General features: G+C 41.2%; 1 long non-coding RNA gene across 1 annotated transcript; it reads right to left on the bottom strand.

Annotated features, from left to right (window-relative positions):
• Window positions 1–685: 685 nt before the first annotated feature.
• On the bottom strand, window positions 686–9,394 carry LOC143929934 (uncharacterized). Its single transcript, XR_013262652.1, has 3 exons — window positions 9,340–9,394; window positions 6,056–6,084; window positions 686–992 (listed from the first exon to the last, which is right to left on the bottom strand). It is a non-coding gene; the product is annotated as an uncharacterized LOC143929934 (long non-coding RNA).
• Between the last annotated feature and the right edge of the window lie 1,566 nt (window positions 9,395–10,960).

The raw sequence follows: 10,960 nt of genomic DNA, 5'->3' as shown, positions 1-10,960 counted from the left end.
GCTGTAGACAATACCGTTTTGATTTATGATCCAGGTGCTCTTATATTACAATTGTCCAAATTTTTATGGAGTTTACATTTTTATTTTTATACTTCTTTTAATATTTATTGAGTATCATCAAAAAGAAATCGGTTTGAAGACATGCATTGGTGTTCTATCAATTATTAAAACCATTGATAGAACATTCTAACATTATTATTTTTTTTTTTGTGCTTTTATAGCGATTTAAAATTGGGACAATTAAAATACTAACCTAATCGTATTAGATTAGGTTTTATTTTTTTAGTTTTTCTAATTATATTAATATAGTTGTAAATATGGATGGTGTGTTTATTTGTAATGTGTTTTATAATATGACTCCCCCCCCCCCTTTTTAGATATGCCTAACTGCTTTATCAAAACCTGTGGTTTTATGTGGTTTTTAGATATGCCTAACTGCTTTATCAAAACCTGTGGTCATACACAAACCACACCAGATATTCAATTATAATAATTTCCCCAAAATCCGGATCAAATCTAACAGTGGTTAAGAAATGCTGGAATGCACAGCCCAATGGTTGAACAATTTTATACCTTTGATACTGGAAGACAAGAGAGGAGACCGATTCCGAATATGTTTTATTTAAACTAGGATATCCATCCTTTGTGGTTTGTTTGTGGTATCTAACAACCTTGTAAGTATAAAATCAAACATGAAAAAAGGTATAAATATTCTCATTCAGTTTACTATTTTTTAATTTTTTTTTCATAACATTTTTAACATAATGTAAAAAAAATTATATAAAATAATTTAAATTGAATGTTACTCTAAAGCCAGTTCTGAGGCTTCATAAGCATTAGAATACATGAATTCGACATAAATCGTTGGGATCTGGAACAAAGCGTTTCGTACAGCATTAACAGCACAAGATGGGATGACTCTCCGGTTTCCCTTTCCCAAGTAGCCATAGATCCATGCAGTAAATGTTCTATAAGCTGTCTTCCGCAATCGTCTTAAAAATAAATAAATAAAAATGATTACAGTTGCATAACAAATAATTCACTATATATTGGAACTTTTAATTTGTTAAATCGTAGGTCTGCCTACTGTTTTCAGAAATCTAAAAGGCAGCAGATACAGACTACAGCTGTAGATTTTTAATATTAGGACACTCACCTATCAGGGAGTCTAGGAATGTCGCCACACCAGCTTATTTTATTTTTTTATACACTGCCAACACATCACTCTTTTTATTTTTTTTATAGATTATCAGTAATATTGGATATTGCATTGGAATGCATTTTCTGCACTTGCACCATTTCCTATTCCCAAGACGTTCTGTTTCACCTTCCTCTTTATTTTCTGTTGATTGCAGCATGAAAATCTTTTGTAATGGATTACATGGAAATGCTGGATCTTTTCTGGCTCTGTATATTGTGACCATAGTTCCTCAAGCAACATTTGTCTCTGTAGCATTAACCAAAAAATATTTTCTTTACCTATTTATCCTTTATAGGTTAATAAATAAAATTAATTTTATTACGAATTTTCATTTAATATTTATTCTTGTTTGGCAAAAATGTATTTAAAGAAAGATGTTTTTTATTTTTATTTAAATAAATAATGTTTGATAGTAATTCATCATGGTTCTTTTTTTATTTAACTTTATAATTACACATGTTACACTTCATGATACCTCAAGCTATTTCTAATAATGCTTACACTCTCCCATGTAGTTGCTAACAGAGGGGGTTTCTACTTCAATCTGAGGCAGTATTGCACCCTGCTTTAATAAAAAATGTTTTACATTAAAAGATATTCTCTACTTATCAAGAGCATTGTCAATTTTAAAATTCTTTATGGACACACACTTAGAGATTGCACTTGTAATGCCTACTAGACATGTGCATTCGTTTTCGTCCGAATGCATTTTCGTCCGAATTTCAGCTATTTTCGTTTTCGTTTTGACAAACGATAACGAAAGCACAAAATCCGAAAAACGAAAAATCCGACATAAATAAATGCTTTATTTTCGTTTTCATTGTTACAACAGTTCGATATAGAATAGGAGATTCGACATGACTCTGACAACAATCTGTGTCTATAGAACCTGTGGTCGAATGTGCCTAACCTTACCTCTATTAGTCCAAGATTATATAGAGAAAATATTCGACAGAGAAAAAAGATTTGACAGAGAGAAAAGATTCTGCAAGTTACTGTCCTAAAAAGTGTTTGGGGACCTGAGTCCTGCCCCAGGGGACATGGATCAATGCAAAAAAAAGTTTTAAAAACGGCCGTTTTTTCGGGAGCAGTGATTTTAATAATGATTAAAGTGAAACAATAAAAGTGTAATATTCCTTTAAATTTCGTAGGGGGTTGTCTATAGTATGCCTGTGAAGGGGCGCATGTTTCCCGTGCTTAGAACTGTCCCTGCACAAAGTGTCATTTATGCAGGAAAAAAAGTCCTTTAAAATCACTCGCAGCTATTATGAATTGTTGGCTCCCGTAATACAGAGAACACTCATTGAAAGTCATTGATAAAAAAATAAATAAATAAATTTAAAAAAAAGCGTGGGGGTCCCCCAAATTCAATTACCAGGCCCTTCAGGTCTGGTATGGATATTAAGGGGAACCCTGCCTCAAATTTAAGAAAAAATTTGACGTGGGGTTCCCCCTAAATATCCATAACCAGACCCTTCAGGTCTGGTATGGATATTAAGGGGAACCCCACGTAAAATTAAAAAAAAAATTGACGTGGGGTTCCCCCTAAAAATCCATACCAGACCCTTTATCCGAGCACGCAACCTGGCAGGCCGCAGGAAAAGAGGGGGGGACGAGAGAGCGGCCCCCCCTCCCTCCTGAACCGTACCAGGCCACATGCCCTCAACATTGGGAGGATGCTTTGGGGGTCTGTGACCCCTCAAAGCACCTTGTCCCCATGTTGATGAGGACAAGGGCCTCATCCCCACAACCCTGGCCGGTGGTTGTGGAGGTCTGCGGGCGGGGGGCTTATCAGAATCTGGAAGCCCCCTTTAACAAGGGGACCCCCAGATCCCGCCCCCCCCCTGTTTGAAATGGTAAGGGGGTACAAAAGTACCCCTACCATTTCACAAAGAAAGTGTAAAAAATGGTTAAATAAAACAAACACACTTTTGAAAAATTCCTTTATTAAAAATAAAAAAATAAAAAAAAGATTCCAGCGGCGGTAATCCACTCTTGCTATCCAGCGACGGACGGTCTTCTCTCCAGCGATGTCTCATCTCATCCAGCGCAGCGAATCCATCCTTCTTTTGTCTCCGTGTAGGAGACACTGCAGGCATTCCGGCGGCTGACGTTTCTTATATACGGAGGGCGGGGCCACCCGTCACCTGACCCCGCCCCCCTCTGACGCAAGGGGAAACCCGGGGTTCCCTGTGACGTATGGGTGACCCCGCACCCCTCTGATGTAACACAGGCAGGTTTCCGTTACATCAGAGGGGGGCGGGGTCACCCATACGTCACGGGGAACCCCGGGTTTCCCCTTGCGTCAGAGGGGGGCAGGGTCAGGTGACGGGTGGCCCCGCCCTCCGTATATAAGAAACGTCAGCCGCTGGAATCCTTGCAGTGTCTCCTCCACGGAGACAGAAGAAGGATGGATCGCTGCGCTGGATGAGATGAGACATCGCTGGAGAGATGATCATCCGTCGCTGGATAGCAAGAGTGGATTACCGCCGCTGGAATCTTTTTTTTATTTTTTTATTTTTAATAAAGGAATTTTTCAAAAGTGTGTTTGTTTTATTTAACCATTTTTTACACTTTCTTTGTGAAAAGGTAGGGGTACTTTTGTACCCCCTTACCATTTCAAACAGGGAGGGGGCGGGATCTGGGGGTCCCCTTGTTAAAGGGGGCTTCCAGATTCTGATAAGCCCCCCGCCCGCAGACCTCCACAACCACCGGCCAGGGTTGTGGGGATGAGGCCCTTGTCCTCATCAACATGGGGACAAGGTGCTTTGAGGGGTCACAGACCCCCAAAGCATCCTCCCAATGTTGAGGGCATGTGGCCTGGTACGGTTCAGGAGGGAGGGGGGGCCGCTCTTTCGTCCCCCCCTCTTTTCCTGCGGCCTGCCAGGTTGCGTGCTCGGATAAAGGGTCTGGTATGGATTTTTAGGGGGAACCCCACGTCATTTTTTTTTTAAATTTGACGCGGGGTTCCCCTTAATATCCATACCAGACCTGAAGGGTCTGGTTATGGATATTTAGGGGGAACCCCACGTTAAATTTGAGGCAGGGTTCCCCTTAATATCCATACCAGACCTGAAGGGCCTGGTAATTGAATTTGGGGGACCCCCACGCTTTTTTATTTATTTATTTATTTATTTTTTTATCAATGACTTTCAATGAGTGTTCTCTGTATTACGGGAGCCGACAATTCATAATAGCTGCGAGTGATTTTAAAGGACTTTTTTTCCTGCATAAATGACACTTTGTGCAGGGACAGTTCTAAGCACGGGAAACATGCGCCCCTTCACAGGCATACTATAGACAACCCCCCCCTACGAAATTTAAAGGAATATTACACTTTTATTGTTTCACTTTAATCATTATTAAAATCACTGCTCCCGAAAAAACGGCCGTTTTTAAAACTTTTTTTTGCATTGATCCATGTCCCCTGGGGCAGGACCCAGGTCCCCAAACACTTTTTAGGACAGTAACTTGCAAATTAGCCTTTAAAATTAGCACTTTAGATTTTGAACGTTGGAGTCCCATAGACTTTAATAGGGTTCTAAAGTATGCTATATACTAGCTCCGTCGAATCTTCTTTATACATTCGACAGACACCATAAGCCTTCAAAGACAGATTCGACCGTAATTCATGTGGATTTTCGGACGAATGCAATTTTTGAACGAAAAACGAAATAAATAAAAACGAATTTCGGGAGTAACTAAATAAATTAAGTTTTCAGACGAAAACGAAATTCCGAAACGAAATATTTTACTCTGCACATGTCTAATGCCTACAGGAATGCCTTCAGAAAATAACCCCCCCTATCCAATTTCCTCCTCCTGTATTCTCACCTACCCCATCCCTTAGATACCTACGCCAATAAAATGAGGCCTTTTTAAATCAAACCAACGAATTAACTGTCTTGCTTCCTTGACCAAACTTCATAGTCAACATTGGTACGAGAAATGGTCTGTCCAATAGGTTTGTCTCCCCCTTCCTCTTTTTACATGCAACATTTCCATTGTCAAAGTGCAACACGGTTCAAGCATGCACATTGGGAAACTAGCTGTGAAGTTGCAAGGCTCCAATTGGAGTTATAGCTACACTTATTTGCCTTCCCACAACTGTTTTTGACAGGTACATATTTCCACTTCCATCTGTCATAGGCGAGGTTTGGTACGTCAAACGTTAGAACCTCCCTCCTTCTTTGCCCCCATGACATTTGGAGAGTGCATCATGATTTGCGCATGCACATTAGGGATATGACCATGAATCCCAATGGATTCAATGCCAGTTTCTGATACTGGTCATGGTGGCGGCAGCTACCAACAGCTGATCTGAAAAGACATCGCAGCCTCACTGGACAGGTAAGTGTCCATAGATTAAAAGTCACCAGCTACTGTATTTGTAGCTGTGGATTTTACATTTATTTTTTGGCACACACTGAAAAAAAAACATTAAAAGAAAATTGTGGTGTTTTTTTTTGTACGTTTTACTTACCAAGGTGGATGCAGCATGTGATCGATGCTGCATCTGTCCACCGGTGCCTTGCACTGAGAATAGAGCAATCAAACCTCGCCAAAGGGGGATCCGTGAGAACCGAGCCAATCGTAGAGCTGCTGCCTGTCACTCAGCGGATCTCCACTGAGATGGCTCGCAGTCCAAGCACCTGGCGCATCCAGACTTCCAGAGTCGGGATGACACGGTGCCTGGACTGATCTGTGTGATGTCAGCAGAGAGCGGACTTCAGCTGAAAACGAGAGAAGCCCAGCCAAACAAGCTCATGCATGACTACAATACGAAGTACAGACATGTAACTTTTACATTATAAACATTGTAAGTTTGTTTTTGAAATTTAAAAAGTAACTTACCATTATTTTTTATCAGTAAGATCTGTTAGCTGTAAGAATAAAAAAAAATTATTATATCACAAAAAATTATAAATTAGGTTAAATGAGAAATAACTAAAATTATATTTTGTATAGTTAGTAAAGAAAAAATGTATATATGTACACACATAATATGTATAGTAACGCACATATAATGAAACAAAAAGTGTTTGTGTCTAGGAATATATAAATACATACATACTGGACACTTTATTATGTACAGCTTTCACAGCACGTTTTTGAGTGTAGAACTGGAAGGAGCCATCAGAAGATGAGAACACTGCAGCCATAAAGGGATGGACATGGTCAGCAACAATACTCAGGTAGGCCGTGGTGTTTAAATAATACTCAATTGGTACTAAGGGGTCCAAAGTGTGGCAAGGAAAATATCCCCCCCACCATTACACCCAGGGCCAATGCTACCACTAGGCGGAGTAGGCAGTCGCCTAGGGCGCACTACCCCCCAGGGCGCAGCCACGGCCTCTGTATGCCTCCAATCCCCCAATGTCTTCACAGAGTAAAAGCTCACAGCAGTGTGTGGGTGTGTGTGGAGAGGAGGGGCGGGGCTCGTGGAGATCAGAGCATCAAGAGGTGCAGCATCTGTTAGCCCGGCCAGCGGGGACACCAGAGCAACACCGCCCAGTGTTGAGGAGAGCCCCGGATGTAATGGTCGATGAAGCAGAGGTAAGGAGGAGGGACGATCCTCACTATCTACAGCGAGCTGTGGGGGGGGGGGGGGGGGGTGAGTAGTAAAGGAAATAAGAAGTCAGCTAGGTAGGTCAGTATGTGTGTGTGTGTTTGTAATGGTCAGGTAGGTAGGTCAGTGTGTGTGTGTGTGTGTGTGCAATGGTCAGGTAGGTAGATCAGTGTGTGTGTGTTTGTAATGCTCAGGTAGGTAGGTCAGTGTGTGTGTGTGTGTGTAATGGTCACATAGGTGGTTCAGTGTGTGTGTGTGTAATGGTCAGGTAGGTGGGTCAGTGTGTGGGTCAGGTAGGTGGGTCATTGTATGTGTAATGGTCAGGTAGGTGGGTCAGTGTGTGTGTGTGTGTGTGTGTAATGGTCAGGTAGGTCAGTGTGTGTGTGTCAGGTAGGTGGGTCAGTGTATGTGTAATGGTCAGGTAGGTCAATGTATGTGTCAGGTTGGTGGGTCAGTGTGTGTAATGGTCAAGTAGGTAGGTCAGTGTATGTGTCAGGTAGGTAGGTCAGTGTGTGTGTGTGTGTGTGTAATGGTCAGGTAGGTCAGTGTATGTGTCAGGTAGGTGGGTCAGTGTGTGTGTGTGTGTAATGGTCAGGTAGGTCAGTGTATGTGTGTGTGTGTGTGTGTGTCAGGTAGGTGGGTCAGTGTATGTGTAATGGTCAGGTAGGTGGGTCAGTGTGTGTGTGTGTAATGGTCAGGTAGGTCAGTGTATGTGTATGTGTGTGTCAGGTAGGTGGGTCAGTGTATGTGTAATGGTCAGGTAGGTCAATGTATGTGTCAGGTTGGTGGGTCAGTGTGTGTAATGGTCAAGTAGGTAGGTCAGTGTATGTGTCAGGTAGGTGGGTCAGTGTGTGTGTGTAATGGTCAGGTAGGTCAGTGTGTGTGTGTGTCAGGTAGGTGGGTCAGTGTATGTGTAATGGTCAGGTAGGTCAATGTATGTGTCAGGTTGGTGGGCCAGTGTGTGTAATGGTCAAGTAGGTAGGTCAGTGCTTGTGTGTGTAATGGTCAGGTAGGTCAGTGTATGTGTCAGGTAGGTCAGTTTGTGTGTGTGTAATGGTCAGGTAGATCAGTGTATGTGTCAGGTAAGTGGGTCAGTGTGTGTGTGTGTGTGTGTGTAATGGTCAGGTAGGTGAGTCAGTGTATGTTTCTGGTAGGTGGGTCAGTGTGTGTGTGTAATGGTCAGGTAGGTCAGTGTATGTGTCAGGTAGGTGGGTCAGTGTGTGTGTAATGGTCAGGCGGGTCACATATTGCAAAGGCAGTGGAGCCATGGGCAGAGCCTATGGGGGGGGGGCAAAATGAGGTTTCGCCTAGGGTGTCAAAAATTCTTGCACCAGCCCTGATTACACCCCCACCACCAGCCTGAACCGGTGATACAAGGCAGGATGGATTGATTCATGCTTTCATTTTTTTTTTTTTTTATGCAAATTTAAAACCCTATCTGAATGTTACAACAGAAAATGAGACTCATCGGACCAGTCAACATTTTTTCAATCTTCTATTGACCAAATTTGGTGAATCTGTGACAATTGTAGCCTCAATATCATCATGTACTTAGATGACTGGAGTGGCACCCAGTGTGGTTTTCTGCTGCTGTAGCCCATCTGCTTGAAGTTTCAATGTGTTGAGCATAAAGAGATGGTATTCTGCATACCTTGGTTGTAAATAGTGGTTATTTGAGTAAATGTTGCCTTTCTAAAATCTGTACCATTAAAAACTCTGAATTCACATATGAGGTAGGGATTTTAACACACACATAACAAATGGTCCATAATGGAGACACTGCACCCCCATATCCATGCCCCTATATCTACATGCAGGTTGATGGATGCATGGATTACAACGTGGGGTTGTTTATTTTTGTAAGCATTTGATTAGCGCCCAAAGATTCTAATAGGCTTCAAGAAAGGGTGACCATGGCGCAGAGAGCACCGTGCTCAAAGCCCACCCACTTGTGTGACATTAGCAAATTTAAACTTGTTATTGTGACACTAATTTCCTCTTAGTCAATCATGGGAAAAGGGTCCTGAGACACAACTGGGTGGGAGTCCTACCTAAGACCCGATTGGCCGTGATAATAAGCAAACGCCAGGACTTGGTGGAGATGCAGGGGTAAGCCACCGTAGCCATGACATGGATGGGGTAAGTGCGGGACTGGCAGGCAGCAATGGGCGAGCAAAGTGGCGATCGAACAATGCATATATTAATTTTGTTGCTGCGATAAATTTTTTATTTTTTTCTGAAAAGCTGTACAGAAAAAAAGTAGCCGCTGGGTGTAGATATACATATACATATATATATATATATATATATATATATATATATATATATATAGAGAGAGAGAGAGAGAGAGAGAGAGAGAAACACACACACACATACACACATATATATATATATATATATATATATATATATATATATATATACACATAAGATACATGTATAACAAGAGATATAGATATGTCTATATACATACACACACATAACAAGATATATATCTCTTGTTATGTAGATATATCTGCACAGAAGCAAATGATTTAGTTTACAATTAGTATATTTTTAAGCCTCTTACCTTTTGCTGCTGGTGTCTGTTGTTGTTATAAATGCAGTATATTTCCTAGTTCCTGGAGGGAGGAGGCGAGGAGGGGTTTGCATAGCTATGGGGCGGCAACTTCCTCTGGCACTGCCGTTGCTATGGAAACCTGACCTGAAACCTATTTCACTGCTTGTGCAGCACTGAGCATGTGCGAGATTTGCAAGACTGAGATCCAGGAAGAAATACAGTCTGGCTTCAGATGCCCACACCTAAGATGGCCACGGTCTGCTGCAAGTTTATAAAGTTACAAAATGCTGTAATAACCTAACAAAACGGACCTTTGATTACAGACTAACTTTACTAGAATGCTTTAAGCTTGTGTATGATAAGTGTATGATAGGTTATTTTTATTTAAAAAGTCACATTTTGGCTGGAAAACCACTTTAACCGTCAGAACCCCATTACCGTTCTGAGGCAAAAACTCAATTTACACATGAATGGCACTTTGTCCAAAATGTCATCCACTACACTTCAATGACAGATTCAACCTTAATATTTTCAGACAAATGCATTTTTTTAACGAAACAAAATAAATAAAAATGAATTTAGGGAGTAACTAAATAAATGTATTTTTTGGACGAAAACAAAATTCTGAAAATGAAATAATGTTTTGGTGTTTGATGGTTCCCATATCCTCCAGGTACAAGGTGTAGCAATGGAGACTTGTTATGCCCCTGCCAGGGCTGGGTTCTGCTCTTCCTTCTCAGAGCTCTGTGCTCAGCTGACAGTTAATTGCCAAAGACTCTTCCTTCCACAGTGACTCACCTCGTCTTCATTTCCTGCTTGTCAGCTAGAGCTGCTGGTTATATAAACTCCTTGGATCAGATCTTCTGTGCCTTTCCCTTGGTCAACATATCCGATCTCTGTGTTTTCCTGTGAAAGACTTTTGCTTGGTTGACTTGCCTTACGGTTCCTGATCCTGTTTGCTGCACCTGACTTCACTGATCTCTGTACTCCTGTTACTCTGGCTTGTTCTGACTACCCGTCCTGATTACGGAACTCTGGATATGTTTTGACTACGTTTGCTCTGTTTATACCATTTTACCATTTTATTAAATAGTGTGGTTTTTACTGCACTTCTGTCAGTCTGATTCATGGTTCCTGACAGCCCCATCCTATGCCAATTTGTACCTGACTGAGTGGGGATGTAATTTCCTCCTATCTGACAAATTTTTGATGTATTGTGGACACATGCTAACCTAGTTAAGATACAGTACATCAATTACATTTTCTTTTTATAAGATGGTCTCATTTTTCTTCCACATCACTGTTTTAGGGCCATGAATACAAATTCTTTACTATGACTTTCAATTCTCAAAAGATTACTTTTCTGGATGTCAAGATAGACATCTTACCAGATGGAACTTTGTCCAGTAATTTGTATAGAAATCCCACTGCGGGCAATACTATATTGAAGGCCAATAGCTTTCATCCCACCTAATTGATCAAATCTATACCATATTCACAGTATGTTAGGTTGAGCCGTAATTACCAAGACAAGGCCAATTTTAAAATAGCAGCCCATGAATTAAAAAGTAGGCTTCTTGACCATTGGTACTCAAAAACATGTCTATGTAAGGCCTACAACAGGGCGTTA

Source organism: Lithobates pipiens, unplaced genomic scaffold (genome assembly GCF_037356315.1).
Source record: "Lithobates pipiens isolate NorthernLeopardFrog02 unplaced genomic scaffold, aLitPip1_a1.2 Scaffold_25, whole genome shotgun sequence".
Classification (NCBI taxonomy): Eukaryota; Metazoa; Chordata; class Amphibia; order Anura; family Ranidae; genus Lithobates; species Lithobates pipiens.
The sequence above is the reverse complement of the archived record's forward strand: the minus strand, read 5'-3'. Positions and strand labels throughout refer to the sequence as shown.